Consider the following 26,822-nt stretch of genomic DNA (forward strand, 5'->3'; position numbering starts at 1 on the left):
TTTTTTTTGCTTTTGTAAGTAATACAGTATTTAATTCCTGGACAAAGCATGCTCCATAGTAATATATGATTTCTATGCATTTAAAACTGGTAAATACCAAGTATTCACACTGCATTTACTATTATTTCATTTTAATAATGATTTTGGTGTTTCAATATGAGTCAGGCAACAACACAGGAACTGCTGAAGAAATTTTGCTGAAAACTTCCCTGTAAAAACAGTTATGAGTCAGAGGAAAGAGCTGAATTGTACTGGTTCAGGCTTGGTCGGGTTTGTAATTTCAGAAACCAAATTCCACATCTGGAATTGTCTGCAGTTTGACTATTAATAGGATGTCTGTATTATTATTTCAACATCACCACTGGGAGACAGGACCTGCTTTGGGGAAGGCAATGGCTGCCAGCACCCACCAGTGCCTGGCGGAGACGACCCACTAGAATGGGAGATTTCCTGCAGAGATGGCTCAGAAGAAACGACTTTTTTTTCCAGTGGAAAAATGCCTTGCCAAGATGAAGTAAAACTGTAAAGAAGAACAGCCAGGAGAGGAAGACACTGGAAGATCCAAAAGGCTCCAGAGTCCCTACTTTTTGCTTTCTGTCCTGCTAGTTTAAATTGTTTAGCTAACTTTTTGTTATAAAAAATTAAATGTTATGTGCCACCAAAGACTTGCTGTTCCAAACAGGAGCCCAAAGCAAGATGGCAGTTGTGTCACTCTTAGGAGCTGCCATGTGCAAAGGCAGAAATGTGCTCTCTGCATGGCTGAGGCCAAACTGTGTGTTAATTAATCAGTGCTGAAAGTCTAGCAGTTTATGTAAAAGATGACCCAGTCCAGCACTTTTTAGGAACTAATCTTTTTTAGGAACTCATTGGGTGCTCTTTATCCCTTCTTAATCTCTGTCCAAGTGAAGTGATGTCAAAGTCTCTCATCAGACAGAATTAAAGTAATTTAGATCCTCCCAGCAAAAAGTAACTGCATTTCTCTTACTTTCCTGGATATCATTTTATAGAAAACAGGACACCTGGTATGCGATAATATAAAATATCTTGTGGTATTTGCATTACAGTCTGAGCACAGAGGAGCTGCTATGGCTTCAATAAGCTGTGCTCCTGTTTGCCTTTGAACACTGTCAGGTGGATCAGCTGCAAGCAACTGCACTGGTGGGTGCTGGGAGCATCAGGTACCTTGCCAGAACACCAGTGGGATGCTGATGAGAACATGGTGTCACATGTTTGGGATCCTGCTAGTGGGCTCTTTTATTGGATTATTGTCTGTTTGGAGGGAGGAAAAAAGCTCCTCTGCTTGAAACAAATTGCCTCATTGTTTGTGCTGTCACCAAAGGTGATTATACATCTCTGGAAACCATGATTGCTTTTAGTTGCAAAGTGGCTGCCCCTCTCCCAGCCAGTTTATAAAAAAATGTGTGTTTTGCAAAGGTAGGGAAGGATGCTTAGCAGGGCTAGAAAGTGACCTGCCCCTGGGAGAATTCCTCCCACCTCAGCAGGAGTCCTTTACATTTTGCTGTGGGTGGGCAGCACCAGCAGGCCATCAAGCTCCTGGGGGGATGCTGCTCCCTGCCTCAGGCTTACCCTGTTGAAGGGTCCTTCTGTCCCCCTCTCCTCCTCACCACTGGGACAGGCACTGAGCTTGCATTGCTGCCCATCCTGGCTGACCTTGGTGGGTCAGAGACCTCGTCAGCACCCTTTGCTCAGCCTGCAGGCTACCAGGGTGTTGCAGGATTGTATTTTGGGCTCTCCAGCTGGTGGGAAACCTAGGTGGATTTTTCAGGTGAAAGTGTGTGAGCAACGTGCTGTTGTCTACATGCTTGAAATTAAGTGTATTTTTCACTCCTTGAAATCAAAGCTCGAGGTAGCAGAATTGGGATGTTCCTGCAATAGCACAGAGGATTGGGTGATTAACTAAACACATAATCAATACCCCCATTTAATTATTAGTGTGCATTTGTCAGATGCCCAACAATGTGATTGCCCTATTGGAGTATATTCTCCAGGCATAAACCAACCTTTTAAAAATTACTAACTTTGCCTTATTTAAAGTGTTGTTAATTAATACTTTTATTGTCCTCCCTTGTGATTTGCTTTCACTTAATTATCAACAGGAGCACTACAGGAGTGGTTCCATGGCCCCTGACAAAATTAATCTGGCTTCCTCCAAATTGCACTGAATTACCCACATGGCCTCGCCTTTGGGTACTGAGCAGGAGTGCTTGATCCCTTGGGACATGGTGCTTTACCAGCCTCTCTGACTTCACAGAATCACAGAATGGTTTGAGTTGGAAGGGACCTCTAAAGATCATCTAGTTTCCACCATCCTGCATGGGCAGGGACATCTTCAACCAGATCAGATTGCTCAAAGCCCTGTTCAACCTGGCTTTGAACACTTACAGGGTCATCTATCACCTTTCCAGGCAACCTGTTCCAGTATTTCATCACACTAATTGTAAAAAATTTCTTCCTTATATCTAGCCCAAATCTACCCTCTTTTAGTTTAAAACCATTACCTCTTGTTCAATTGCAACAGGCCCTGCTAAAATGTCTGTCTCCATCTTATAGCCGCCCTTTAAGTATTGAAAGGAATCTCAATATGCTGTATTTTCAGGGTGGATTTATGCTGATGGGAGGAGCATGAGGACCAGGGTGTCCTGGCAAGAAGTTTTGAGCCCTGGATGATGGGTGGAGCATGATGCAAAGCCCCTTAGCCCCAGAGTGCTGGGGCAGCAGAAGCCTGAGGGCCTGTGTGGGGAGTCCCCAGCTCTGGCAGTACTCTGCATGTCATCCTGGAGCATGCAGGCTGGCGGAGCACTAAATTAGCATCTTGTTGGCTCCAAAATCCTAAAAAGCACTGTTGGGTTTCTTTCTTTCCCTCTTTTGTTCAGTCATATTAAAAAAAGAAAATAGTAGTCTTAGCAAAACTGAAAGTTGCTGTGAGGAAACGCCAGGTTTACTATCATATTTTTTTATTGCCCTGATTGAACAAAAATAGTTTGTTTGGGTTTGCTTTTTAAAGCTTTTTTAATGCCAGGCTAAAACATTGATTTAGACACAAAAGTATTTTTCACAATTAGAAACTGGCTTTTGCATTTTCGTACTGTGATTCAGAAACAAGTAACAGCATCGAGCTTTTCTCCTGCATAGAAACACTTGAGCTTTCTTAGTCAATCCCACCTCTCTCAGCATAAATCTGCCATTCTGGACCACAAACCCAGAGTTCACTCCCTTGCATCCCATCGACACCACAGGCTTCAATAGCTGTGTGGGTTCTCATCCACTTCGAAAACTCCCTGTTATTTTCTGCTCAGACAAGTTAGACATGGCATTTTGTGTTTTGACACTGCTGCTGCTGGTGGTGGTGGTGGTGTGGGGACAAACCCTGGGTAGGAATGCCAACACCAAGGATGCTGAGGCCCTCCCCATGCCGTGGGATCTTGGATGGACACCCACAGCCCTGCTACTGTGCCCTGGTAGTGTTGTACTGATAATAACCAACACCAGTAGCGCATATCCTTGGGTGTAGATCCCATGGGAGAGCTGGGTTCTTGGTAGATGCAACTCCAAATAGGCATGTGCAGACTAAGAGGCATAGGAAATTCCATTTTTTAAACCAGTTTTAGTTAAAACACCCCCTACCTCACACTTTAAAAAAAAATTATAAATCCCAGCAAACACTGTGCCAAAGCCCTGGAGCGCAAAACTAGAGTAAAGCACCACAGAGAGAAATGAGGCTTTTTAATTTTCCCTGTTTAGCAGGGTTTTCCCCTTTTTGTGTAAGAAGCTTTAATATTAAAATCTTATCTAAAACACCTGACTTTTAGTGTCTGGCATAGCAACTGCAGCCTGGGAGGCAAAATCAGGTCCTTTTTAGATTTCCATGTAATAAACTGGTAGACAGCAGTACATGAAATGAAAATGTGCCAGTTTAATTAAAAAATCCTTCACCTATGTCAGGCCTACTTTTCTTTTTCTTTTTTTTTTTTTTCTATTTCCCTTCTCCATCATTCAATTAACAGAGAGAAAAGCCATGCAGCCAAATTTCCTTTATGTTGCTTTAATAGTTGCTCTCTTTGACTTTGAAAAGGACAGTCAAGTGTTCTTCTATATGGAAATGTACCTGATGGCTTTGGCTGTTCATATGCTAAGATCCCGTTCCATCCCCCTCCCCACATAGGCAGTGAGGTATCCCTGGGGCAACTTTAACCCACATGTGGGTAGCAAAGTGCATTTTTTGCTTTGTCCAGCTGTGCAGGCTCACATCTGCTGTTCTCAGGCTTGCTGCCAATCATCACAGCTCTTACTATTCATTTTTCCTCGCAGGGAAAGAAAGCACCCAAGACAATCTCCTGCTAAGAGAAAGAGCAGAAATCATGCAATGATGGAGTACTGCCACTATTTTTGTTACTTTTTTTTTTTTTACATTTATCTGATATTACTGGCACAGTGTCAGGCAAAGCAAATAGGTTGAAGATGAAAAAGCATGCAAAAAACCTACATTAAATATTGGGTTGTAAGAAAATTCCCTGAACACCCATTTGCACTTGCTCTGCATTATATTATTCAAATTAGACAAAGAGACTCCAGAGGGTATTAGCAGATGCCCCCCATTCCACCTCTCCCCATCCTTCAAGGTCATTCAAAACAGGCCAGGAAAGTACACGAAAAAATACTGCAGGGAACAATCATGCTTTGGCAGGAAAATGCAGTATAAAAATCTCCCTGCTCTTTTCACCTCCAGTTTCTGTGATCGAGATGACTGGCAAAACCCCTTGGCATATTTGTTTTAGTAGTACATTAAATACTGGGTCTGCCTGTTCGGGTGATGCTGCTTGCCCATATTGTGGGTGAGAGCTGTGTGTGTAGCTGGCATTTCCCAAATCTGCTTGCCTCTTATGTCCAAGTTGGAAATGCAGGTAAAGATTCAAGCCCCAGCATCTGCTAGAAAAACACACAGAAGGCTTTGTAGATGAGAATGCAGGTTTTTATTACTGGAAGATAAAACTCTTCCAAGAAAATAGTTCCAATAAACAATTTTCCCTCATATTTCCCCAAGCACCTACCATGCAGCTTGGCTTCATCACAGTGAAATAACACCAGCTGAAACTTCTCCATTGGTGCCGAATTTCTCTAAACTGATTCCTTGGTGAGGGATTTCCAAAAGCAAGATTAAATCAGGACAAATAAATAAACAATTACAGTCTTTCAAAATGTTGCTTTCTTCCATCAAACCTAAGGTGTGAGGAAGCTCAGTGATGGAGAGGTACTCCCATGAGGTTGTCCTGCAAATGCACTGGCCAGGCAGGAACTCTTTCCAAGTCAAAAATGCCAGCCAGCAGCTCCCCCTGGAGCAGTGCTGTCCTCCTCCAGGAGTGCAGCATAGGGATGACCAGGATGACCATGTCCCCAGCTCAAAGCCAGAAGATGTGCTTTTGTCTGCAGTGGAGGCAAGTCCTGGCTCTCCTGGAAGAGGCAGATCAAAGCCTATCTGACCCAGGCAGGCTTCCCACCAGCCACCTTCAATGACAGTGCTGCTTACCAGCCCTTCCTGAAGCACTGGCATTTTCCATCCCAACAACCATGACAGGTATCAGCAGATCAACAGGAAAAGAGCAGGCTGAACCCCTAATCCTTGCCAGCAGTTTCTTCCTTTGTATTTTTTGTGCTAGGCTGTCCAGGTCAAGCTGACAAACTGCTCAAAAAAGGTAAATATTGCTCTTCCTCGATTTAATCATGCCAAACCACAGGAAGGCAGATAATAATTCAAGATTAGCAATAGCTTCATGAAGCTCTCATTATTATGGCAGATATTTAAAGAATAGCAATGTGCCACACACCCCAAATACTTTAGTTTCCTTCTAATCCCTAGGTGTTTAAAGCTCAGACAGCAGAAGGAATTTCACACAGTATTTTCAAATTCAGCATAGTTGGAATGATCAAGATTAATCTAATTTAATCCCTCTCTGTTTATGTCTTCTGAGTGTGGAAACAGCATGAAAAGCAGAAAGAAAGAAAATAAACACAAGGTGAGATGCCAGGGCAGCTATGGATTTAAGTTTCTGAAGGCCCACACTAGGTCATCACAGCAGTATTACACTGGGCTTAATGAACATAACACCATCAAAAGAAGAACTTCAAATAAACCAGATACACCCACTGGGCCAGATCTTGCAAACATGCTTACTTTTGTAGAATCACAGAATCTAACCTGGATAGGTTAGAAAAGACCCTTAAGAGCAGAGTCCAACCATTAACCTAGCACACTGCCACGTCCGCCACTGAACCATGTCCCTAGGTGCCACATCTACACACCTTTTAAATACCTCCAGGGATGGTGACTCAACCACTTCCCTGTGCAGTCTGTTCCTTCAGTGAAAAAACAATTCCTAATATGCAATCTAAACTTCCCCTGGTACAACTTGAGGTTGTTTCTTCTTGTTCTATCACTTGTTACTTGGGAGAAGAGATCAAGCCCCGCCTCACTACGACCTTTCATATAGCTCTAGAGAGCAACAAAGTCTCCTTTTCTCCAGACAGAACAACCCCAGTTCCCTCAGCCTCTCCTCCTAGGACTTGTTCTCCAGCCCCTTCACCAGCTTTGTTGCCCTTCTTTGGACATGCCCCAGCACCTCAACGTCCTTGTAGAGAGGGGTCCAAAATTGAACACAGTATTTCACAGGACATGAATTTCTCATGTTAGTATGTTCAAGTATACACTCAAGTGAATAATATGAGAAGGTAACTGCCTACTCATGGACCTTACTGGGTAAGTGCAGGGCTTGACTATCTTCATGAGGCACGTTCTCTCAAGAGAAGAGCTGTGAGGCTGCAGAGCAGGAGCAGCAGCCCTCACAACTCATTGCAGGAATCAATCCGCAGCTTCTTTTCAACTCAGATTCTCTGTGAGCAGCTGAGGACTTTCTAAGGTCATCCTTCCTTGTTTCCCCAGGGATTTTTGTAATTCAGAAATGGCTTGTTATCTAGCAGAAGGACTCAAAATCATCTGAAATCTTGGTGATGTTTCTTTGGTTGGTCATCTGGATTGCAGCATCTTGTATCCAGCCACAGCTGGAAGGGTGCAATTCTTGAAGCAAGAAGTTGGGTATAACTTACAGTAATGCCTCTTTTGGTTCTTACTGTGTGTTCCCTAATAATTATTGAATCCAGAACTGTTTTCAGTACTTACACAATTTATCATGAGATAATATACAGAATACTGGAGGGCTTGAAGAGAGGAGCAGCCAGGAGTCCTTTAAGTAAGTATGGCACTGACCATAAAATGTCCCGGAGTCTCCCACCATCGGCAGCTCCTGACAGCAAGGTTAGAGCACTGTGCAGAGCAGGGTGCAGTGCAGCACAGGGATGCCCACCTGAGGATCACCCCAAACCATGGGCAGGGCCACCAGGTGACAACTGCATTAAAATTGAAGGAGAGACTGAATGCCATAAACAGCTTCCTCTTGCCAGACGTGAGCCCTGAGAGCTGTAAATCGTGGAGGAGGCCTCAAGCAGGTCCTGGCTCTGTTGCCACCTGTTCCTGGGCGGAGGGTGGTGTCGTCACCTGTGCCACCGCCCTCCCTGGCCAGAGCAGCTGGAGAGGCATGATGGGAGCCACAGCCCCATCCCAGCGGAAATCAAGGGGATTACTCACGTGTAATCATCTCCTGCAAGAAGAACCCAGCTTCAAGTATGTGAAGTTGGCAGCAATGGTGGTTGCATACAGTTTTCCATTATAGGTTCCTGGTGGAGCTGCTCCTAGTTTTTAACTGTTCAGGTTCTTTAGTTTCCAAGTTGGTTCTTTGCCTTGGGGAGACATTTTTTGTTATTATGTTTTTAAAAAGGGTTGAACAGTTTCTGAAAGGCCTTTGAGAAAATGGTTATTGTTGAGTAACATTTTCATCTCTGCATTAATGTATTCAGCTTCAATGTATTCAAGCTTTGCAGTAAATGTGAAAGGTTTGGGGTTTTGTTTGGTTTTGGTTTGGATTTTTGTTGTTTGGTTTTTTCTCTGTCCTTATAAATATCTGTTGGACTTAGTGTAGAGATAAGCTTTGAAAAACCGCTACTTTGGTGGTGATGGTATTTCTCTGTTTGTTCCCACTCCTCCTTGCCTCCCAAGGTTTGTTGCTAAAATCTTTATCTTTTTTTCTGGTGATTTCAGCTCTATTCAGTTCTTATCTCGTGACTGCACTGCATGTGCTCACTTTGTCTCCTACAAGGGGAGACAGAATGAAAGCCACGGGTAAGGCACACTGGCAACTACATTAAACTCACTATGTATTTTTGACTTGAAAACGTGCTGGGCAGGAGCTGGGGGAGGAAAAAAAAATCCTTAACGGGAGGATAAATTTCTTTGTCTGTGCTGCAGGCCGTATTTCTGAGCAATGCTTCCAATTACCTCCCTCGGGAAGCAGATTAGCATCAATCCTTAAATCCCCTCCATTTTGCGACGGCGGGGTGCGCGGGCACAGCGTGCGAGCCCGCACCGCGCGCAGCACCGCACGCACCCGCCTCCAGCCGGGTGGGACCACACCCGGCCCCAGGCGCACCGAATGTCACCAGGTGCACCTGTGCCGCTCCGGTGGGTGGCACGGCCGGGATGGGAGGTGGGCAGTTCGGGTGGCCCGGGGCTTTGTCCGCACCGCCCTGCTCAGCAGGCAGGGCTGGGGTGTGCCGTGAGGCGGCGGGGCTCCCTCCCGGCCACCGCCCCCCTGCGCACCGCAAACTTGCCACCTCCAGCCGCGCTTGGAGATGCGTGCACGGCCTGGCAGGAGCCGGTGCCACGGGAGTCACCGGATCACAGTTTTGGTTGGAAAACACCTTAAAGATTATCAAGTCCAACAGTCTGGTTGGATGGAGTCCTGCTCTATCGTTCCCACATTTGCTTTGGGGTTAAAGAAAGGGAGGAAAAAAAAAAAAACAGAAACACGAAAAACCCAAACTTTTCCGGCCGCTCCCGCGTTGCCAGTGAGGCCGGCAGCGATCGCCGGCTGGCCGGGCGCATCCCCCGCGGTCGCGCAACCCCGCGGAGCCTTCTCTCCGCGCTGCCCCGCCAGCCCCGCACTTCCTGCCCGCCAGCGGGGGCCCGGGGAGGCGGGCAGGGCGATACCAAGTGGCCCGGCTGGGCGGGAGCGCCGGCGGCGGGCGGGCCGGCCCTGCGCGGGCTTGGGCGCTGCGCACGCCGCGGGGCGGCCGCGGAGCAGCCGTGCGGTGCGCTCCGCCCCCCCCCCCCCCCGCGCCCGCTGCCCCGCCGGGGAAGTTGAGCTGCGTCCCTCGCTCTCCCCGGTCCCTCGGCGACGGCTCCTTCCTCCCCCTCCCTCCAATGCGCCTCCCGCTCATTTCCTCTTTTCCTCCCCGCTCGCCGCCGCTCCGCAGGCGCGCGGCTCGCCCCGGCGCCGCCGCGGAGTTGTAGCTCCCAGGAAGCCGCCGCGCAGCCCTCCCCGCCGCTGCCGAGGCCGCCGCGGGACCCCGCTCCGCCAGCCGGGTAAGGGGCTGTGGCTGCCCCGCTGCCGCCCGCGGAAACTTCGGCGGAGCCGCGGGAGAACCGAGCTGCTCTCCTTCCCTCCGCGGGGACTGCAGAAGAGGAGAGCTGGGGTGGGGGCCTTTGCGGCTTTTACGGGGGGGTATTTTGCGGGGTCGTGGGTTGGGAAGATCCCGGCTGGGATTTCGGGGCGCAGGGCGCTCCGCGCGTCTCTGGCAGCCCCGCGGGGCGCGGAGTGGAGCGGGGCGGTCGCCCCTTCCTCCTCGGGGGCTGCGGGGCGGTGGCACCGGCCCCGGCAGCGCCCGCCTCGCCCCGAGCAGCGGGGAGCGCAGCGTCCCCCCCGGCCCTCGGAGAAACACCGGGGTGTGTGTGTGTGAGTGCCCTTCTCTCTCGGTACGTTTGAGTACGTATGGAGATCCCAGCCTATGTATGTGTGCATTTACACATGCAGCCCGCGAGCGTGTGTAGGGCGAGTGTGAGTCTCGGCTGATGATAAAGGGAGTTACGCAGCTCTGCTTTATGGTGGTTAATGGTTTACCCGGCGAAGTTCCCGCCGCATAAATGTTGCGGAGAGCTTTGAGTCAACTCCTCCAGATCCGGACTTCCTATTTGCCACCTTTCCAAACGGCCTCTGAAAAAAAATACTGGCGTTTGCCACTGGTGAAAAGGCTTTTTTTGGCTGCTTCCTCCCCTGGGAGATGTTTGCGGCCGTGCCGGAGGCTGGATGGCTGTGGCCGAGGTCACCCCGGTTCCTTGAACCCTGGGCAAGGGGCACAACCTGCTTCTGGGGGGTCGTGACAGTGAAGGAGTCTTCCAGCCTCGGTTTGTGCCGGGCTGCCGGGGGACTGACTGGCGTGCCGGGCTCCGGTGCGCAGTAGATGCCGGGGTACCAAGAATTGCAAGAAATGGGAAATAAAACAAGGCAAGTGTGTTTACAAGTGATTTTCCATGCAAATAAGTTTCTGCTTGGTTTGGGAAAAGGTCACGTAATACATCATCTTGAATGAAAGGTTTGCTGAGTATAACAGCTGGGTGTTCAGGGGGTCTGTGTCCCCTACTCGCAGCTGGGTAATTTACACTTTTATGACAAAATCATGAGGGTTTGTTTTTCCCCGAGAATATTTATAGGCAAGCACCGGAGCTAAGCATTAACTTGTAATCCCTGTTCACAAGTGAAAATCAGGTAGGGAGATGAAATTTTCTCTGTGGGGCAAGGAAAGGAGGAATCAATTACTCCCTTCACAAAATACTCTGCAGTTTTCCCAATAGAAGCCATTTGTTGTGGTCGTGGGTTCAAAAGCTCTTCTTGCTTGAGATGAAACTCAGGTAAGAGGCCAGGGGGTTTTGTCAGCAGCCACTGCCACGACAACACGGTCCTGCACGGGGTCCCACCAGCAGCATCGGGTGCTTCCCGATGTAGCCGAGGAGCTGAGCCAGAGAGGAGCCCGCACGGGGCCAGCCTGCTCCGGCTCTGAATGTATCCACCTCGCTTCCTTGCCTTGACTCTTCTCTGGTGCTCTCATCGGGGTCCCGTTGATTCAGGGGAAAGGATCTTACGACTGCCCGTGTTTTGACTTCATCTAGTGTGGTGAGGTTTGGGGGGAAAATGCAGCTAATTGGCCCCCTTAGGTTATGTGGGGAGATGCTGGCCAGCCAGCAGGGCACTCGTCTCCTCTGTTTTCTTCTTTTCTTTGTTTCTTGCCTTAAATTAGGGTTTCTCTGTGTAGAGTTGGAAGTGTAGGAAACCCGGAGGGGGGAAAAGCGCGTGCCGGTGTGGAGTAGCTGTCGCAATGCTGGCAGCAGCTCTGCTGAGGAGTCAGCTCTGTTGGCCAAAAAAAAAAAAAAAAGTGCTTTTTTAGTTGGCGTAGCTGAGTCTGTTCAGGGAATTGCAACGGTGAGAAGAGTTCTGCCAGCTGCAGCTGGATGCTTGCACTGGCAGGAGCTGGTGTAAGTGTAGGCAAACCTGAGCTGTGGCATGAGGCTGTCACTGGGACTGGGCAGGCGGTGCTTTGTGCAGCGTGTGTCTCCGCTGGCTCCGCGGTGCCTGGTTTTGCCACCCGAGCTCTTGGGCATGGCTCTGACATGGGCCAGTTGTTGGGAGCTAATGGTAGGGATTATTTTGTAGCCTAAGTGACATTAAACTTGGATTATGTCTCAGGAAAAAAAAAAACAAAACAAAACACAAACACAACAAAAGCCAAAAACATGCTGTCTGTGATTAGAAATGGTTGCAATTAAAAATACTCATGGAACATGATTTTATTTTATGTTTTTCAAGCATGACCATATTCTTTTGAGTGTTGATTATTTTGACGTGAGTGAGATAAGAATGCTAGTAGACCAAGGGAGCAATCTGAATTAAAATTCTGTATCGGTGTGTTTGTTTTTCTTGCTTTTAATGATGTGAGACTTTTGTGGAATGAGGTCTGCATATGCAAGATGCACTGATTCTCATGGGAAGAGGATCTCACACTTTTCCAAAGGATTGCTGGTCTTTCCTACAAGCATGACTTAGGTCAGAGTCAGTAACAAATGCAATATGATTTCCAGTGAATGCAAGAAAAACAGACTTCAAAAAAACCCGTATTTTTCCTCATGTTCCTAGGATGCTTCCCATCATGTTTGTATGTGGGATCAGTTTCTTCATTCGTTGCCTGTATTAGAAAATAATTTGTGTCCAACTTCAGCATGTTCATGGAGCTTAACTTGAACCGAAGTTAAATTTCCTTTGGCAAGAGGTGACTTATCTATAGCTCATGTTGATTGTACTACTGTATTGTATGGTGTCCCACCCGTGGATTGTTGAAGGATATGCTCTTGCAAAACGTTTGTGTTTTTAATGAAAAGAAAATATTTTAAATCAATGCCTGAAATTTCTATTGTTCCAATAATCCTTGCCCATCCTGTGAGTATAACAAATGCAAATAATTATCTTCTCTTCATCAGCCTTTTGCCATATAAAAGCCATCATAGGTCGGTTGTGTTTTGCTAACCTGCTAATTAACCCATAGATTTCTGCTTTTCTTGGCTTGCCCAGATAAATATCTTCTGCCTATTGTTATGCTGCAGTAGCAAAGTAATTGTGAATCCTTAAACAATAGGGGCAAATACTCCATGAAGGAGATCCTTACCTCCCGGAGTCTTTTCAGTGGATAGGAGAGAGTATTTTTCAGCTGAACATCCTGGAAATGTGACCTTTCTGGAAGTTCAGTGTTATGTTGCTTAATGACAGGGAGACCCATAGGATCGACTGCAGCATGAATTATGCATTCTTCTGCACTGATTGCCGTGGAATTAGAAGGCAGGAGATGAGAGGGGAGTGGATCCATCTCACAATCTAAGAATTATTGCAGTTCTTCTGGTTTGCACTCCATGAAATATGCCTTTATTATTATTAAGAAATGCTGCTTATAATTTGTACAGTAGGTTTGTAGATAGCTTTGAATAACCCGGATGGAAGAGCTGGCAATAGTATTTTGACTATGTCAGTGTTTCTTGCCCTGTAGGTGTGTATCTTTTAGAAGTCAAAGAAAGCAGCAAGTAGTGTAAGGAGTTCTCTCTGGGGATCTATATTCTTTGAGAGACTGGAAATCCACAATGGCAGCATTCCATGCAAAAGATGTCAGCTGCAACCTGGTCAGCTTTCTCTTCTCTTGCATGCCACATGTTTTCCAGTGGTGGAACTGCCTGTATCAAGCGACACAATCTATTTGAAATCTGGCTGGGGAAAAAAACAACAACAAAGAGCAAGAAAACTTAGATGTAACTGTAGTTATGGACAAGTTCATGCACCAGACTTTGAGACCCTCTACCAGTTTTTTTGGTGACTTCTACAAATAGCCTATTTTCTTTTTCTGCCCTCTCTTTTCAAGGGAGGTCAGGCTGCCTAAAGAGAAGAAGGTGCAGCTGGATAAATGCAGGTTTAACAACTGGGGAAAATAAAGGATGATTACTAGTATTTCAGTCACTGCAACCGTAATGTATTCAGAGAGGTGTCCTGAGCTGATAATATCCCTTTCAGTATCCACTTGGGTTGGAAAACACTGGGTTTGGGTGGCAGAGACACCTGGGGGCTTCAAGGATGAAAGGCACCTACAGAGATGCTTTCTGGAAACGAGACATACTGAGATCCTGACACGCTTGCCAAGAGCAACGGCTATGCTTGGGCAGCTGGTTTAGCAATTAAATGGTGTTTTTGTTTTGGACAATGGGTTTATCGTAATGAATTAACCGGTGGACTAATCAGAGTGGCGAAGGGGTTTGTTTTTGATTCCCCAGCCATGCAGTGTGCCAGTATGGGGAATGTACTGCCCACCAGTGGAAGTGCAAGGAACATTTCGTACTGGGTGCCCTGGGGAGAGGGAGCACGCGTGTGTCTTCTGGTGTGCAAACCCAAAATTCTTGTAATTCTGTGAAAATACAAGCACGTGTGATGGATGGTGTAGCTTGGGCATGGGATAAGGAAATACATCTTGCAGATGCTGAAAAGTTGGCACGTGGCTCGTGCAAAGTCGTTTTAGAATAGGCGGGGGTGGTGGCAGTGGGAGGAAGGAGGAAAAGAAATGCCTTGGGGGGGCCTGGAGCCAGAGTGTGGGCGTGTTGCAAACCTTCCTCGCCCTGCTTCTCATTCACCTCTGCTCCGCACGGGCTCGCGTGTCTGTGCAGAGGGGATGCTTTTCCTTGCTCGGAGGTAGTAGGATTTTTTTTCCGGGTTTCTTTTTTTCTTTCTAAAGGGCATTGTGTGCAGGATGCTCTGTTCTTGGCAGCTTGCCCGGTGGTGCGAGGGGTGGTGCGAGGGGAGAGCAGCGCTCGCTGCTTTCGGTTGTGCTGCAAAGTGCTGCCATCAAAGCATTGGTGGGGTGTCCTTTCCTTTTATTTCGTTATGGAAGCTTGTTTGTTTGTTTGTTTTAGCAGGTAGATAGTGTTTCTCCAAATACATTGCTTTGGATTTCTTAACTCAACCAGGCAGAGTGAAGCAGGCTTTCATTTGGAGAAGAATTTGGGGCCAAAGGATGAGCTGCAAGTGCACGAGAGGGGAGTGGGTGTTACAAGGGCAGTCATCGTGGCTGCATAACTGTTAGTGTTGACTTTAATTATGAAATGTGTGTTCAAAAGAAAGCAGGCATACCGTGCAGTGCTTAGGAAAGTGCCTAGGATCAACATCTGTTCAGCGTGTTAAAGACTCTTTGAAACCAGGTGTCGCCTTCCCCACAGCTGAAAGGAAGGCAGCACCTCGGAACTTAGGCTTGGGAGCACAGGCCTGGCAGGAGCTGCCTGGCACCACGGTGGATGTGGCAGGCAGCTGCCTTTCTGCAGAGTGGTCAGAGCACCATCCTGGAACAAGCTGGGACTTCCGCTGTTCCTTCCAGTTTCCAATTCAAGTTTCTTTTCCAGTGTTCAGTACCCCTGTGTCTTGTGTCACCTCTCTCAGTCTCCTCTCCCTGGTGTCTGTCCTGCTAAAGCTCTTGTACTGATACAGCTGGAGTGCTGCACAGAGGAGAAGGGAGAAGAAAGCAGACTCAGCATAAAAGGCCTTCCATGATTAGACACTACTTTGATTTTTGCTGAGCTGAGTTTATTGCTTTTGAGGTCATAGATGTCAGCTTTGCTTTAGAGGGATTCTGTAGGGATTTCCAGAAAATGGGTGCTCCTGTCTGTAAAGGTTTATTAAGGAAGGAAAAATAAAACAGGAGTTAGAAATCCAGGTATTTGACAGTCACTTTTTTGCGACCAGTCTCTGAAAGCCAGAATGATTTAAATGGGAGCAAGCTTGTATCTGTGTCCAACCTGTTTCCTGGCTTTATGCAATGAAGCCTGGATGCTTATGTCCCATGGAGGGTGGCAGGCTGAGCCTTTCCCCGGTGTAGGGAGCCTGAGTCCCTCAAATCCCACAGCAAATGATTCCCCTTGTCTTAGGTTTGATGTGTAGCAAACTCACTGAAGTAGTTTGTGGGAAACCTTTTTGTTTCAGTGGCTTCCTTGGTAACTTGTTGCCTGGACAGTTTCTCTGGGTGTTGTAACCTTGGCAATGGCTGTGGCCCCTTCTCAGGGTGTCGGAGCAGGAGTTTGGTCACTGCATGCATGCCTGTCCTCCTGGGGAGCACAGTGAGAGCCTCGGGGGGCTGTGCCACACTTGATCCAGGAGCAGCAGCTCTGCCTGCACCAGTCAGGGGCTTTTTTAGAACATGTATCAACCTTTTTTTTTTTTTTTTTTTTTTAAATGGAAATTTGATTTCATTCCAGCTGAGGGTAATTGGAGCTGTGGTAATAGTCTGAAAGCAAATGAGAATGAACTCTGTAGAGTGCAGTCACAACTTTCTGTTCTGCTTGTGTCATGCTTCTTAAAATGGCATTCATTCCTAAATCTGGCCCTAAAGCTCTGTTACTAGAGCTGTGTTTTTCTCAGGCAATACGCAAAGTGAAGGAAGACCACCCTTCATTTTTAATTCATCTTCTAGCTCTCCTCTCCCATCTCCTTGAGGATGTCCTGAATCTACAGGCTGACTTGCCCAGCCAGGCTTGTCCCCATGGGAAGATTTGTGACCCTGGTGGCACTTTGTAAAGGAGCAGGTCTCTCTCATCCTGCTCAGATTACGAACAGCCCTCCAAAGCAGCAGGCAGTTGCAGGAGAAGGAATTTGGGACTCCAGCAACATCTCCCTGACAGCCGGGAGGAGCAGAGGAGTCTTTGCCTGAGAAAATCCCATAGTCAGTGCCTGCCAAGGTGCTGCTGGATACTTCAGAGCAGGAGGGAGTCTTTTTTCTGACAGAATTGCTGCACACAGGTTTTGCCATATTTGAGCTTCTCAGCCACACTGACTGCGATTTCTCCTCTCTCAGATCTGGTGCTTGCCCATGCTTTCATCACCCCCGACAAGCACTGTCAGCAGGCTGTTTGCAAGGTGTGTGCTGCAGCTTTCCAGAAGTCCCCTACACATGGCAAGATGTTATGAACCGGTAGCACCAGAAACAAGTGAATTTACTGAGGGCTTGTTTTAGAGGTGTAATTCAGAAGGCAAGGGTTGGAAGTGAAGGTGCCCTTGCTGGCTGTTTCCAGAGCTCTAGCATGATGCAGGACACATTCAAGGATTTTCTTCCTTGGCTGTTGGCATAGCAGTTGTCTTTTGCGGAACAGGAGCTTCACAACTAGGTGTTGGCTAGTCCCATTTGTTTTGTGACATTTTGAGTTAGCTGCATCTTGGTGCTAAGCTTTGTTTTCAGATGCTTGGTGGCCATGGCTGGTGCTGGGGTATTGTATGCCTCGTTAATGGGCTTGATGGCTTTTTATGCTCGGTGGGGAGGCATGATTAGAACAAAAATGCTCTGCGTTGCTTGCTCAGTTTCATGAAAGCATTGCAAAAACATTTTTGGGAAAGTTTTAATATTCTTGAGCTGTACTGTTGGAAAAGGCTGGGCTGACTATTGAATATAAATGCCTGCTGAGGGGCTTATAACAAGCATGCCTCCTGCTGTAACAGTCATTAGACAGAAAGATGAACTGTCAGTGGCTTTTAAGTTTCAAAAGGGGTATAATGTGCATCCTGCTTTCCGTGTGAGCACACTTGCTGTTTTGTGCCTGGTAAGATCTGAGGGTGCTGGGGTAGAGCCATGCTGCAGGCTGAGCCCCTCAGGGCTGGTCACTGCTGCCACCTCTGCTTGTGACAGCATTTGTGATATCCCTGTGCTGGCTTCTGCAGCTCTGGCTGGAGCCCATGGCTAGCATGACATAGGGTTTGCAGGGTGCCCATTTGCCACTGCTTGTCTCCTCCCCCAGCTCACCCTATTGTCCACATCAAGCCATGGAGATGCCAGGTTCCTGCTTTTCCTTATCAGCCTCCGTTTGAACCCATTTCCAGATGTCCATCAGCAGTGGAAGGGAAAAATCCCTACCCAGAGTAGCAGTGGTGACAGATCCCACAGCTTAAACTTCAAGGTGGTCACCCGTTTCACACAGATTGTGGCTCTCACCGAGTACAAAGAGGAGGGGACTTCCAGTGCTGTCACCTGACTGTCCCTGCAGCTCCTGAGGAGGGGCTCACCCGTCTGTGTTTCAGACAGCCCTGCTACTGGCAGAACCCCATCTCCACATCCCCTAGTGCTCCAGGACAGCCCGTGCTGAGGTAAGCAGTGGTCTACGGGGGGACTGCCTGCAGCCTGTGGCAGCCTGTCCTGGCAGAGCAGGCAAGACCCATCAGCCTGGAACAGTCTTTGTCACCTGAAGTTGGTATTTTACAGCCTCTAAAGCTGTGATTGATGTGTGCAGGAAGTTTTGCTTTTAATGTTGATTTGCCAGCTCTCTGGAGGTTAACAAGACACCTGTGCATCTGGTCTTGGCTTTGCTTTCAGGGTGGTTTTCCCCTTATAATTATAAAGATGAGAACCGGTACTTTTTTTTTAATTAATACATTGTCTGCCCAGGAGCACTAGTTTATGATAAATTTAATTTGAATGCAGCTGCATATTCTGTAGCTGGAGTGTGGTTTTATATAGTGTAAAAGAGCCTCTATATGCAGAGAGGGTTAAGGTTATATGAGGCACCTTGACTGTGCCGTAATAACATTCATTACTGTAATTTGGTTTTTGAATAAATGCAGGCTTCATTTAGACCTTGGGAAGTTTTTTGAACTCTTTCAACTACTGCTCTGCTATGTTCCACCACCTGGTATCCTAGCTGATTCAAATTTGCAGTCTCCTTTAATGAAAAGTGGTTGGCACCATGTTCTGTGTAGCTGCTTAGCAAATCTTATTATAGCGGACACCTCCCTTCCCATGACCTTCTGTATTCACTCCATCCCTCCCAAATTTTTATTGTGTAACTTGAATGTAATGTTTAGTTTAGAGCATCCTGTGAAGCAGGGAAATGCAACTGAAAAGGAGGCTAAAAAGGGGAAGAGATAAACTTCCTGGACAATGAATGTGTAATGACATGGTTTAGTTAATTGTATTGGAAAAAAGTCTAAAAGCGGAAATAAATAACTGGCACTGCTCTGTCCCCTACTGTTTGTATCCTTTTGAACTGTTAAACTGTTACAGGCTGATTGCTTGTGTGCAAGTCAGACCAGGCAGTATGTGGCATTTGTCAATAGTAAAACCACCAAAATAACCCTGCAATTGAGTAAGGAAAAAATACTGAAATGATTCCTCATTTCATGTGCACACAACTTCTGGAGGAATTTATTGCAGTACATGAGCTTGTACAGCTTACTTGGGCAATCAATTTTGTGATAACATCAACTTACCCAGCTTAGCTTCTAGTCTTAGCCCTAGTGCTGTCCTCAATAAGCTTTTGCTTACCCTTTAATTTGTAAAGCTTCCTTACCCTGTTGTGGTTTTCTTTTAGTTGGTTTTGTGGAACCTGAGTCTGGGGTGTGTTTAAGTCAAATAGCTTTGCTTGTGGAAAACTGTGTGCAGATACTAATTACTCATTGAATTAGGCAGAGGAGTTGTTTGCACAGCTTCCTCACCCCTCTGAAGCAAGGCGTTGTGGCATGGTCATCCTCAGTGGTCAAAAGGTTATTGGTCAACTTGTGAGAGGGACTGAACCCAAAAAGGAGGTGTAAATGAGAAGCTCAGTCTGCAGCGTGGGCTGAAGTAAGCAAAACTCCACTGGAGCCAGGGGAATTGCATCTGCCTCCACCAAGATGAATCTGTGGCAGTGGACCCCATGATGTATTTCACAATAGACTTTGTTGGTGTGTGGGTTTCTCCTTTGCAGAGGCTTCTTTTGGTTTCAGTTGGTTTCCCTTAGCCTGGCAGGGATAACTGTTACAGTAGCATCAGCCAGAGAGGAGGTTCTTGTGCTGCACACTTCAGACTGTTCTTCAGTCAGGGATGCTAAGGGATGGGTTTTTGGAGATGTGGAACAACAGTTGCTCACCTGATCTTCTACTAACTTAGGTTCAAGTGTTTCTGTGCTGTAAAGTGAGTTCCAGCACAGCAGATGTGCAGTGGAGATGTGCAGGGCAGCATGGAGTATTTCCTGAAATCTCACAGTAAATAAATACCAAGGAGATAGGTAGCTTAATTTCATTGGATTTCTGTGACTCCTCTGAGTCTAACTCTGACGTCTCACAGCTAAGGTGTGACATTTCTACTTGGGTAGGAGCACAAGTCACAGTCTTCCAGACAGATGTAGGTCTCTTACTCACTTGGAGAGTTTACATTTATGCACCCAAGTAAACATCTTGTCATGCCCTCAGGATTTGTTGATTTACCTGATAGAGTTGACTGCCAAGGGAAACTGAGATAAAACAACCTTCTGTCAGGGCAGAGATTACACCATCATCCCCCAACACCCAGCAACCTCACTCTCCCTGTTTTGTTTTGTATTTTTCATGATGCAATATCCACCATTCTTTGTTCTGTCTTCTCTGCTGAGAGGTGCACCTGGCCTTGCATTTCACCTGTGTTACAGGTTAAATTCACCAAGCAGTGTCAAGGTAGCTTCATGAACAGGTGTAGGCACCAGTGATGCTGCAGTGGGCTTTAGGTTGCAACAATTTGTTGGAAAGTTGTCCAAATAAAGTGCAGAGAGAGAAAGCCTCAATGCAAAGAACTGGCAGGAGTTGGACACCTTCTAAAAATGCAGACTGCTAAAGAGCAGTATCTTGGAAGCCTGTTCAGCTTGTTTAGTAAATAGGTGCAGGAGGTGCTCCAAATAAGCAAGCACAGCCTCCGAGGAGTGTTTTGAACTCCTCCCTGCTGCTGTTTCCTGATAGTGTCGGTGCTTGGTGTTTCCTTTGTGCTCTGGCAGCCGCTAGGTTAGAGTCTTCCCTGTGAGAAGTGGTGCTTTGCTGTGGTGACTGCCAGGAGAAGAGTTTCGTCAAGAGTTTCTGGGCTTTGTGACCATCTCACTGCATAAGCAAGTCCAGTTTGATTGTGCGAGGTGAGATGCACTGTTGTCAGAATTGTGCTGACAGCTGGAAGGAGATGTAGGGCATTATCTCCTGTCTGCTAGCAGAGCTGATGCATTGGAGGCTCTGCTGATGGCCCAGGGCTTGAGGGGGTGTCTGACTGAACCATATGCCTCCTGAGATGTTCCTGGGGAGGGTACAGGGTAACAGGAGAGATGCCACTAGCAGTATCCCAGGCAGAGAAAGAGAGAAGGGACTGGCAGCAGTTCATTCTGTTGACACAACAGGAATCTCTTTCAGGAGTGCCAGCCCCTCAGGGACACACAGCCTGAGGTGTATCTGTGCTGAAGCCAAGCAGGGTATTAAGGAGAAAACCTGAATTAGCTTTTACATTAGCCAGCATCTAAATCTAGTTTAGCACCCTGGAGCTCAGAATGGGCTTGAGAAGTTCCCAGGGAGCTGAGCAAAAGGAACCCGTGCTGTGCTGCGGTGACATCTGTGCTCTCTGAGCTGTGCTAAGCAGTGCTGTGGATCCCTGGGACTTGGACAGTTTGGAAGTGAGCTTGGATAGTGACAGTCCTTTGATGAACAGGGTGACCTGATTAACTCCTCTTCTGGGATGTAAGGGCTCTTAAAGAAAGCAAACCTGGAGAGTGAATCCTCTGGGAGTTTCCTTTCACTGTTGTTGAATTATATGTTGAGGTGGGACCTCAGAGCTGCTGAGTGGACTCCAAGCATGGTGGCTTACAGGCCTGTTGTGAAAGGTGAGGAAGAAAAAGGGAGCAGGAGGTGAGTGGGAAGAGACCATGCTGTGGAGGAAGGAGTAGTAGGTGGACACACTCCAGAGCAGTTTGTCAGCTGGCATGAGTGCTGGCCTTGCTACACATGCAGTCAGGGTGCATCCACAAGCATGTGGATGTGCAGTAAGGTGAGGTGCAGTAGTGGGTGATGAGTTGGCCAGCTGGGGAGGACTGGAGGAAAATCAGATCAGAATAGAATAGAATAGAACGGCTCAGCTGGGAGGCACCTACAAGATTCATCTAGTCCATACTGACAGGACAGTTAGTTTCTTGGCTGTCTGTGGGCTACTGCTACCCACATGTTGAGGCAACTTGTATGTCCTGCAAGCCCTCACCGGTTTGCATTTGTGAGAGAGGAAGAAAAAACCCACAGGCTTTTATAAAATAGCAGAGTCTAGTTGAAAAATAAATTGCAAATAAGGGAGAGCAGAGACTTCCATGTGGTGCTGGGGGTTATCTCCGCTGACACGTGTGGTGTTTGCAGGCAGATCACACCATCCACAAATGTAGCAACATTAATAGCAGGACTGATTTGTCTTAATGCAATTATGAAAGGTGAACCTTGGAGGTATGATAGGGCCTTATTGGTAATCAGTGTCAATGTTGATTGAGGATAGTATCAGCCAAAGGGGAAGAAAAGAAGGCTAGAAAAAGGCGGGGTAAAACAGTGATCATTAAAGGTTAACATACTGTGTATATGACTTGGAGCAAAGGAATGGGCTTAAAATCACTTTGGAAAACAAGACAGAAGAAAAAGAAAGGTGTCTGCAACATTTCTGGTGCAAGCTAAGGCAGGTCTAAGGATGTTGCAAGATGTGGCAGAGCTGCAATGCCTGCGGGGGAGGCAGGGGTGGGAGATGCCTGACCGTTGCAAGGGACTGTTACCCCTGCCAGCCATGTCAAAGTGTGGTCTGAAAAAACCCCCACATTTGTCACCTTGGTGTCTCCCATCTGTCAGTTAATCTCTTTTTATAAGGAGGATCTTTACAAATTATTCTTTGGAGCGGTCTCCTCCTTGAGCTCTTTGCTAGCAGCTCTGAAAATAGCAGATTGATGCACTCGCCTCTTCCTGCCCGGTCTCCAAAAGTTACTGACATCTCTTCCTTTAATTCTGCTTTGTAATTGAATTTTTGCCTTAAGTTGCTTCTGCTAATTCAATTATACCTCACTTTTAATTGGCAGTGGATTTAAATACTTCATGTGCTGTTAACATAGAAATTAATGTGTGCTGTCCTGTTACCCTCTACTCCATCCTGTTGGAGCAAAGGTTTTGAATGATTACAAGACTTTAAGTAGCCTTCCCTCCCCCACCCCAGAAGTCTCTTGGGGTGCCATAATATATCCAAGGACTGAGAAATATCAATTATTTTAAAGTTATAGATATGGCCAAATAATCTTGCGCTACTCTCCAAGGTTTGTTGAATGGGGAAGGCACAACAATTTTGTATCAGGAACACTGCAGAGAAATCAGAAGAGCTTCTGGTTTGTGTTTCCTGTTTTGCCATTGACTGGATTCAGTCCTTACCTTGTATTTATATTTGGCTCCATTGGGTTGTCAGCTTGGACATATAACATCCAACCCTGTATGAAATGAGGATACTAGCTTTTCCTCCCATAAAGATGTTGGAGCTAAAATGACTTGTTGAAATGCTTGTGTTGCCGCTGGGTTGCAACATGTGTGAGTGCCTGCCCAGGGATCTCAAGAGTAATAGAAAATGTCATGAAGTCTTGGATCTTCCTTACTGTGAGCAGAAGATGTCATTAACATCTGCACTGATGAGTGGGGATACCAGGATTAAATAGGAGAACCATTTAGGGAGCACTCACTTAGGGTTTTCACCTTTATTTTTTCTTCCAGGTTTTCTGGGCCTTGGGGAAGGGTTTGTTTAAAGCAACCTCCCCAGATGTTTGGAGGACACCTGTGGCAAAATTGATTTTCAGTAAAAGCTGGTCAACCAGCAGTATAGGAGAGAGGGCACCTGCAGGGGGTGGCTGGTGACCCCACGGCAGGGCTGGATGTCCTTAGCTCACCTATATGATGCTTTGTAGAAGGAACTGGCTTTCAGCTGGTTGCTTGAATTGGATTCTTTTAAATTTCTTCTGAGTGATTATTTCTGAAAACCCACAGAGAATTTGTGAGTTTTCCCTAATAATGAAAAAGCAAAAAATACCGTGCTAATTTTTTTAAAAAGGAGGAGATGGAAATGCAGTATGATCAGTCTGATGATTTTTTTTTTTTGTTACAGTATTTTTCTGGAAGTTAATAAATGATTTCCCACCTAGGCATCTTCTGGGTGCTTATAAGTAACAGCATGGATAAGTCTGGAACAAATCACGTCAGACATCCTAATTTCCTTTTACAGCAGGGTAATAGGTCTTGTGGATAGAAGAGCAGCTGATACGATGTACTTCCATCCTAGTTAGGTTTTTGGCAGTTCTGTTGTTCTCAGCAGGAAGCCAGGAAAAGAAATTTTGGTGAAACTTTTGCCTTATGGCAGATGCAGTGTAGGTGTGCTAACCGTGCTCCGTGTTTGATCTGGAGGGAAGGCAAAGGATTAGCACAACAGGTTTGCAGTGTCTAGAAGACTGCTGTGAGGGGAGAAGTATGAAACCTCTGTCCCCTGTCACTGGGGTTTCGGGCAAGCTGTAATCAGTGTGAGTGGTATCACAAAAGGAATGAACTCCTACTTTTAGGGATAGTGTAGTGTTGAAGAAGGCTGTTGGGAGGCATGGTAATGTCTGGGATCTCCATGGCTGAGGTTTTGTGTTTGGTAAAGGAAATATGTGTGTTAGGGATGTGCTGGAGATGCCTTGAAGTAGAGTCCCAAACCTGGTGGAACTTTGTTTGCAGAACTTGTGGGGTTACTGGGTCAAACAAGAATCTAGTAAGAAGGAAGTTGGTGTGGCTGGAGAAGTTGGGCTGGGGGAAATGAACATGTGTGATGAACAGCTGTGCCTGGTTTGGTGATGGAAGAAATCCTGGAAGGCTCTGTGAGAAGGTGGGAATTGGAGGGAGTCACTTGTTTTTGATTTTCTAATCCGCAGATTTCAAGAGATTAGGGATGGAAGGAGCAGGTGAGCTTGCTCTTGGTGCTCTCCTCTGTGACTCCTGAAGCGCTGATAAACCCTCATGATTCACAGCTGGCAGATGCTGAAGGGGTGGAAATTCTTATACTCTGCTTTCTTGAGAAGCTTGCTCAATGGAAAGAGAAGTAATTTCTAACTGTTCAGAGCAATGCTTAATAGCTCCATAAAACATGAAACTGGCTCCCTCACATTTTATTTCTATTTTTTGCTGGTTTTATATTTCGGCATAGTAATATTTTGAGGTATAGGCCAAGCAAACCTCAATCTGAACTTCATACTTGCTTATTTTGAAAGATAAGTTTTACAGAAAAGATTTAAGGTAGAAAGGGTGGTTTCAGCAGATTTTTGAATGCCAGAAGAATTTACTGTTTGATAGAAATCTGCATTTTTCAACATGGGAGCTGTTTTTTATTTCAAGACAAATAGTGAAATAAAAAATGCAGGCAACAAAGTTGTTTCTCAGTGTACACTAAGAACTGGAGCAGAGTTTTTGCATGCTTAGACTAATTCTGATTTCTTTTTCAGTGGGAAAATCGGTTTTTACAGGGGAGGCCAAAAAATGGGAAAGCTGTAATGTAAAGCATGTTTGGTTTGTGTCTTCTCCAGGCAATCAAGCCCCGTGGACTTGCTCAGAAGAGGTTCCAAGATAGGCGGTGAGTACTTTCCAGAGCTTGATCCCTTCAAGGCACTCTTGAAATTAGTAATAGAAAAATTAAATTAGTAATAGAGAATACAACTATTGGGTTTTGTTCTGTGTTGGGTGCGCAGAAGTTTGTGTTTGCTGAGCTTGTGGCACACTTTAATTTTAGAGCTGGCAAGGCTAATCTTTGAGTAGGGGTTTGACATCAAAATGTTAAGCTTTACCTTTGCACCAGAATGAGTTTTCTGAGACTTGATGAGTGAAATAAATGCTACATTAAAAAAAAAAAATTACTTTAGAGAAATTCTGTATAAATTACACTGTATTTTTTACTAACAGCCTACACTGTCCAGTGGGGTAGTGTTTTCTGTGTCAAAGAGCAACGGCAAGGGTTTTTTTCCTTCTGTTCTGACTCTGTGTTAATCTAAAGGAGTGCAATTTCCAGAGGGTTATGTTATCTGCGTAATTTGCACTAATCTGTGCTGCGTGTGACTGATTTTGTCCTGCCTGCACCTAAGACTTCTGTCTGTTTCGTTTGTATGCTATTCATTAAGTCCTTATTTGGAAGTAAGCAAAACATTAAATCGGTAAAGACCTGCAGGAGGATGAGATTGCTAGGAAATGCCAATGTTGTGGCATTGCAGCTGGAGAGCCATCTCTTACCCTGATGTAAATCAGAGCATTTTCTTTCCCTCTGGTGGAGCCCATCTCTTCCGGCAAATGCCAACTGGGACTCTGTTCTGTAGCACCCTTTGCTGTTTGTTTTCGTTGTTTCTAGAGAAATACATACCCTGTTTCCTCTTTCAATTCTAGATTTCATTCCAGTGAGATTAACCAGATTATATCATTACCCATAAATTGCTCAGGAAGTTTATTCTTTAGTTGCATTTCCCTAGTGCACAGGATACAAGCTATTAGAGCTCTTGTGTGTTCAGACTGACTAATTGAAGTATAGTTGGATGTCCTAAACCTCTAATGGACTTCTCCATCTTCCAAGTCAATGTGTTTTCCATAGATAAGGTGCCTTTCAATACAGATGGTCTCAGGTTGATTTGAAGTGTCCATACAGCTGAAGTGCAGCTGTCTTCACTTGTTTCTTGTTGGGGTTTGTTGCGTTGCACTGTGCTTGTATCCACCTTAAATATGTGTTAATTTTAATCAGAAAATGCTTTTGTAACACCTATAAGGGTCTGACTTAATGCCCCTTATATGTATTTGTCACCATTTAGATCTTTCATTGATGAAAACATCCCCTGCTTAATAAACTGTTATCTATGTTTTCTTTATAAGAGGCGCTAATTTAACCTCAGACAGTCCTTCTGACTAAGTCTAATATCCATAAACCGTAAGTCTTACAAGGTCAGATTATGAATCCTGGGTACCTTTTGCCAAAATGTTATTGTGAGTAATAGCTTATGTACCCCTCCTCTCCCCCAGCCCCACAGCTGGAATTGGATCTGTATTATAAACCTGCATGCTGTTTGTACTGGTAATTGCTATATTGGGACCTGACTCATCAGTTAATCTTTTTGAGATGTTGAAAGATGAATCAAGCTCTCTTTTCCTGAGGGCAGAGGGGTGTTACGGGGTTGGTGACTGTAATACCCGTGTGTGAAAAGGCCAGGCAATTTTGAACTGTCAATTTAAATTGTACTTACTGTTGGAGTTTGTTTCTTTCTTGTTACAAGTAACACCTGTATAGGTTATAAGTAAGGAACTTGCTAAAATTGGGCTTGACAGAATTACTGTTTCATTTTGTTTTCTCCTGGCTGGTCCCTTCAGGTAGTGCTTTCAAAGGCATGAATGTCCTGTGTTCTTTCATGGAAACTCAGGTTCCTGCTGCATTTTTGCAGGCAGAATTTAGAGGTGTCAGGTGTTTATACATTGCATTTTTACTGCTTTAATGATCTGTATTCCTCCTTACCTTCTCAAATTCAGGTGTGTTCTTTATTCCTA

General features: G+C 46.0%; 1 protein-coding gene across 3 annotated transcripts in view; it reads left to right on the plus strand.

Annotated features, from left to right (window-relative positions):
* The first annotated feature begins 9,381 nt into the window (after positions 1-9,381).
* Positions 9,382-26,822, plus strand: part of HPCAL1 (hippocalcin like 1) — a 63,364-nt gene continuing 45,923 nt past the window's right edge. Inside the window, exons 1-2 of one of the 3 annotated variants that reach the window (XM_051615495.1) lie at positions 9,382-9,490; positions 24,833-24,879. The gene's annotated coding sequence lies outside the window, so the exon portion shown is untranslated. Of the gene's footprint in view, positions 9,491-9,510; positions 9,601-24,832; positions 24,880-26,822 lie in introns of those variants that run through there. The other 2 variants (XM_051615496.1, XM_051615497.1) reach the window with 2 other exon arrangements.

This window comes from Apus apus, chromosome 3 (assembly GCF_020740795.1).
Source record: "Apus apus isolate bApuApu2 chromosome 3, bApuApu2.pri.cur, whole genome shotgun sequence".
Classification (NCBI taxonomy): domain Eukaryota; kingdom Metazoa; phylum Chordata; class Aves; order Apodiformes; family Apodidae; genus Apus; species Apus apus.